The sequence below is a fragment of the Olea europaea genome, chromosome 10 (genome assembly GCF_002742605.1).
Source record: "Olea europaea var. sylvestris chromosome 10, O_europaea_v1, whole genome shotgun sequence".
Lineage (NCBI taxonomy): Eukaryota > Viridiplantae > Streptophyta > Magnoliopsida > Lamiales > Oleaceae > Olea > Olea europaea.
The window spans coordinates 36,590,223-36,596,160 of NC_036246.1; the positions used below are offsets into that span (position 1 = coordinate 36,590,223).

Below are 5,938 nucleotides of genomic sequence, written 5' to 3' on the forward strand. Positions count from 1 at the left end.
AACATATTATTGTGAAGTTATCTGGGTTAATTAAGTCTACTTCCTCCATGGTCATCGACGGTTTGTGAACCTCATTTAATTGTATTTTTCTCTTTCTCGTGACCCTTTTTCGTATTTTTGTTTTAGCTACATTCATGTGCATTCGGTTGAAATTTTTTCCCAACAAATGTAGTGACTGCAAAGATGGAGAAAATTGGCAGGATTCTAACTGAAAACTTTTGTATTTTTAAGTGAACAAAACAGTCTAAACGAGAAAAAAGAAAATTATTTTAAATAATTTAAGGATCGACTATATGAATATTTCTTCACAATATGCTTGCCATATTTATTAGGAGAACAGAAAAACGAAAGGGAGAAAACTGGAAAGGAAGTATTCACTTCTCTTAACAGTTAATAAAAGATCACAAAGAACAGCATCAGCTCAAGGTTCAACTCAGGCAGTTAAGCTGTGCAAAGTGCTCAAGAAATAAGAAATAAACAAATTCCCAAGAAACACCACTTTCCTGTAGGGGGGATCTTACTACTTGTAGAATTCCATGACCCAAAAGTTGCAGACAAAGACGCTCAATCTTATACCTCTAAACCCGGCTTTTGTTGCCAAGGCAAGAAACTCTGCTTCTGATCGTTCTTTTCCTCCTGGATTTTGAGTCATCATAAATAGATCAACTTGGCTTATGGTGATCATAGAATGACTAGAGTCAGGTTTAACTGGAAGAATAAACTCAACCACAATCACCTTTCCATCTTGTGGTAGAGCTTTGTAGCAGTTCTTAAGCAATTTCAAACAGTCTCCATCACTCCAATCATGAAGTATCCATTTCATGAAAATGACATCTCCACTAGGAACACTTTCAAACATATCTCCTCCAATGTGTTCGACACCGGGATAGGATGGCGCTCGTTTTATAACATGTGGCAGATCAAAATTAATACCCTTGATCGTGGAATATCGAGATGTAATCAATTTGAGGTTGGCTCCAAGACCCCCAGCTACATCGACCAACGTTTCGATGTTCTCAAAACCTTTGTATTGCTCCAAAATTTGTTTCATAACAATAGTTGTATGGTTGGTCATTGCCTTGTTGAAAACATCATTGAACCTAGGGTCCTTTCCAGGATAATCAAAAGCATGAGTACCATGTACCTTGTCAAATGGAACACCTCCTTCGAGCACTGAATCCTTCAACTCATACCAGCTCTCCATGAAGACCTTATCTTGATACAAGGCCAACAGAGGGTGCAAAGATCCACCATCTTCATTCTGGACGAAGTATTTGGCCGCGGGTGCCAGCCCGTAATGTCTTTGTACGACTCCGCTAGGCTCGCCATCGACGACAGAGCAAGTGAGAATAGAGTTGCTAACCAGGAGCCGGAGCATCCGGTCCAGCATAGCAGGTGCATCGGGGTTTTTGGCATGCAAATGGGATGCAATCTCCTGAGGCGACAGTTGTGCTCCTGGACCAGCTTTGGCTAGAATTTCGAATACATCCAGTTCAGCCACTGCATTCAACACCATGGGCAGCACTGAGGAAGTCAAAAGGCGCATAGCATACACACAGTGTTGTGCTTCTTCATCACAGGTTGTTCTTGCTTGACTTTTTGCAAAACTTTCCATCCCGAGTCTGATTTGTGGATTATGTTTAGTATACTCAAAAGGAGATTCCTATCATTACCGTGAAATTTAATAAAGATTGATGACATTTAAAAGCCTGATAGACTCCGAAGGAATAGGAGGCATACTCGGCTATGACAACTGCATAATGTGGAAGACCAATTCAAAAGGATGCTGATGTGAAAACAGGAGCTAGTCAAAAGGAAAGCATCTCACTATGCTATTGAGTTTGTTAAGTTTATTCGAAAAATTTGCTGAGTTTGAATTTATTTTTAATTATGGATTAATTCATGAGTACGTATTCTAGTATCGTTGGAATAAGAACTCTCATGTATAAGAACTATTATACAATCATCACAATTTGATGGTAGACTTAATCACAAACCGTTTTTGCATGCAATGAAGATTGTACCCTTAACTGAGAATGTACAAGTTGTTAAACATAATTTCCAGTTATCAATGCACAAGTTGATGACTTTTCTTTTTTATAACACTTGTTATTTTTAAAATTACGTATTGGAAAATATTCTTCTGGCTTGGAATCATATAGTATTTGTGTTAATGCGAGTTAAGCCATCTGGAATAAATCTACATATATATAACGATATGTGAAGGTTTGTTGAGTCAGGGTAGGTACTAGGTAGAACCTTTTTTGTACTATCTCAATCCAAAAAATAAAAATATAATTTTGGAGCAAGGAACCTACCACATATTGAAGCATGGAGTGTGCAATCAGGTCCAAATTATTAGCTAAGGGTCAAACTCATTCCAGCCTTGACTTTGGGCACGTAGTAGAATATCGGACTCGCCTCTAAATTAGAATCTAAATGAACCACAAATTATCACAGAACATAATCCCCAAATCCCGAATCCCAATAATAATAATAAATAAAATAGACCCTCTCGCAAAATAATTCACACACATCTCAGTTTACCAAAATCACCATGAATACACAAAAGTTCTTTAGCTACCCAAGTGAGAACCTAGCCAAGCATTAATAAAAAAATCATCTTCAAAATATCAAATTATTCACGCCCGTTACAATTAAACTTAAATCCATATCACATTCCAAGTTCAATAAATTGATACACAATCAAGTATGACATAATCGACGCATAGCTATATAATTAAATGCATCTATATGCTCATGCATATCCCAATAATAATAATAATAAAAATAGACCCTCTCGCAAAATAATTCACACACATCTCAGTTTACCAAAATCACCATGAATACGCAAAAGTTCTTTAGCTACCCAAGTGAGAACCTAGCCAAGCATTAATAAAAAAATCATCTTCAAAATATCAAATTATTCACGCCCGTTACAATTAAACTTAAATCCATGTCACATTCCAAGTTCAATAAATTGATACACAATCAAGTATGACATAATCTATGCATAGCTATATAATTAAATGCATCTATATGCTTATGAGAACTTTTTTCTATTTTAAGAAAATGGAAAAAACAGAAAAATTATATATGGCGTGTGTAAATGAAAAAATAAATTGTGGAATTTGTAGGGTTTTAAAGAAAATCTGCTACCGGGATTGGGCAAAAAGTCGGTTGCGATAGGATTAACTGAAAATTAAAGGGTTAATGTAGAAGTTACACACTAACCTGGTTTTTTAGATGACAATTCAAAACAAGATGCAAGGTTTACTTAATCATAAGGGTAATTATATTACCACTACAAATTTTATTAGATGTACCACAATTTTTAGTATTTTTCTTATTTACTTAAATAGTCTTAAGTAAAATTACATAATTAGAGTTTTTATACATAATTACCCTAAAATAAATTATTACTCCACCAAAAACAAAACCTAATTTGTTTTTCAACATGTAATTGCAGTTTTCACAATAAACAAAACTGCAAATCATCACTGAGACCGATCGAAAACAAAATTGATCACATACACATCATATGCAAGGATTATAAATTTCTCTTCATTAGATTGAGTAATATATTTAATTGATCTAAAGTTTACCAGATTCGAACTGACCGTCAAATTTTAAATGGAGATTCAAAACCCACGTTATAAATTACCAATACAAGAAAAAAAAAATAGTGGCTTGAGATTTGTGCCTACTCAATTAGAAACATTAATAAAATATCAATGCTGCCCCATTTTACCACGCTCTAAACAAGCAAATCAACTAACCATGACTACAATATCAAGTGAAGAAGGTCTTGAATAAGCAATTAAAATTATTTAGATACAACGACCAATGAAAATGGAAAAAATAAAAAATCAACCACATATATCATTTCTTGCAATACCAATGTACTTTGAGGATTTTAATTCGATATTAATAGTTTTACTTGAAAAGGACATAAACTCGGATCTCTATCTACTCTTTTCCTACTTATATCTGTTGGGGAATACACCGATTATGTGCATATTATATTCATAAAAGCATACCGTTTATTTGCATGAAATAAAAACATAATTTCGATTTACCAAAATAGAATTTGAGAAGTAAAACAATAGTAGTTACCGAATTCGAATGCATGAATATGGATTCATCTTTTTCGATTCTTGAGTGAAAGCAAATTATTCTTTTGAATCAAATCTCGCAAAACAAACATGTTAATAATGTTAATCAATTTCTGAAATCAAATCATAATTAAGAGAAATCAGAAAATCAAGGAAGAAAGATGCAAGTGATAAATTTTTGGTCGAAGCAAATGCTTGACACTTGGTTCTTAAGATGAATTTGCCCCGTATCGGTGCTAACGATTTTTCAACAATTATCTCCCAAGATACAACGACCACGTCAAGCCATAGGAGCACTCCAAATGGCTTCGATCAACGAACTCGAACGAAATTCCCTCTCTACCATAACAATGATTTTGATGCAAAAGATAATTACTTCTATAAAGTGTTTTATGTAACTTAACATGAAATGAATAATATGAAATTACGGAATGAATTGGAATGACAAATACACATCCAAGGGGTCCTATATATAGAAGATGAAGGGTTGTGGGTGAAGGGACGCACCCCAAATGCAGCATTTTTCATGGAAAGTTGCAACACTTCATTTCGAAAAGTTGCAACACTTCATTCTTCCAACTTTGGACCGTAATTTCTCATTCATCCGGAATTGGTTTTGAGATTCCAAATATATCACGACGATCTACTCAACAAGTCGAATAAATTGGTCTATTTACTTTTGTAATTTGACAATCGGATTAAATTCGAACATTCGACTGAATTTGACAAGAAGTCACACCTTTTCATTTTCCCAGTTTTAAACTTAACCAATTTTTGGTTAATTTTTGAACAAATTCCAACAATCCCCCACATGAATGGAAATTCGAGTGTGCAAATATAATGCTATGATGTGATGCAAGTAGAGAGAGAGAGAGAGAGAGAGAGAGAGAGAGCGAAAAGCCACTACATCAGGGATAGTAGCTTCTAGCCTTGAACCTCCCGTAGTGAAATGACATCGGACTTACTTGGCTAATTTGATGAACGTGATGTCTTAAACCATTCAGCCTTTAGTGTAAGCGAAGACAACGATACTCACACAAATGTCTTTCCTAAATCGTTCATGGTTCTCATGACTTGGTTCATTTTGGCCCTGAACTCTTCTTGGTTCTGCGAGTATTTAAAGAATTCAAGCCTTGAATAATTCTAATTGAAGCGGCCCCACTTCACACTCACATAGGTGGCATTCTCTTAAGAGTATTCTGCCCTACTCCACTTGACTTAATCAAGATATAGGAATCATTAAAAATTATCTTAACCTCTTGCAATTCTGCAAAAAGTACTTTAATATCATAGGAATGAGTTAGGGAGTTATTTTCATTAGTGCTTCAAGGAATCCTCATAACTTAGTTGTCCCTTTGAACTAAGATCTTGGGATCTCCAGTCAACAAGATAGGGTTACCATTACAAGGACTCTAACGTAGTAGGCTTCAATCTCATTCCTTTCGATATGCAGTATACTTAATCTCTCGGTAAATCTCTTAAAGGTACCATGAGTCTACACCATTGAGATCAACTTCTTAATGGTATTATGTCTATGATTTATACGTTTAGACCTACCATTACATGTGACTTAGTATCTTATCAATTATTGTTAGCAAATAATCGATTTCATTTAATAGATACAAATTGTCACCACCAATAAATCCTTTTATGAAGCTACATGCTTCTTATTAATTTTCTCTAAAACTTTATCAATTTCCAAACAACACTATTAGAGGATTTCTATCTAATTATTATACTAGTCAACCATGTTTACTAGTGGATTTCAGAGTCATGGATATTCAATATCATCATTGAAACATTACAGTGCATTCGAACTTTAT

At 34.5% G+C, this 5,938-nt stretch overlaps 1 pseudogene; it reads right to left on the bottom strand.

Moving 5' to 3' along the window:
* Positions 1 to 300: 300 nt before the first annotated feature.
* LOC111402057 lies at positions 301 to 1,851 on the bottom strand (annotated as a pseudogene).
* Positions 1,852 to 5,938: the final 4,087 nt, after the last annotated feature.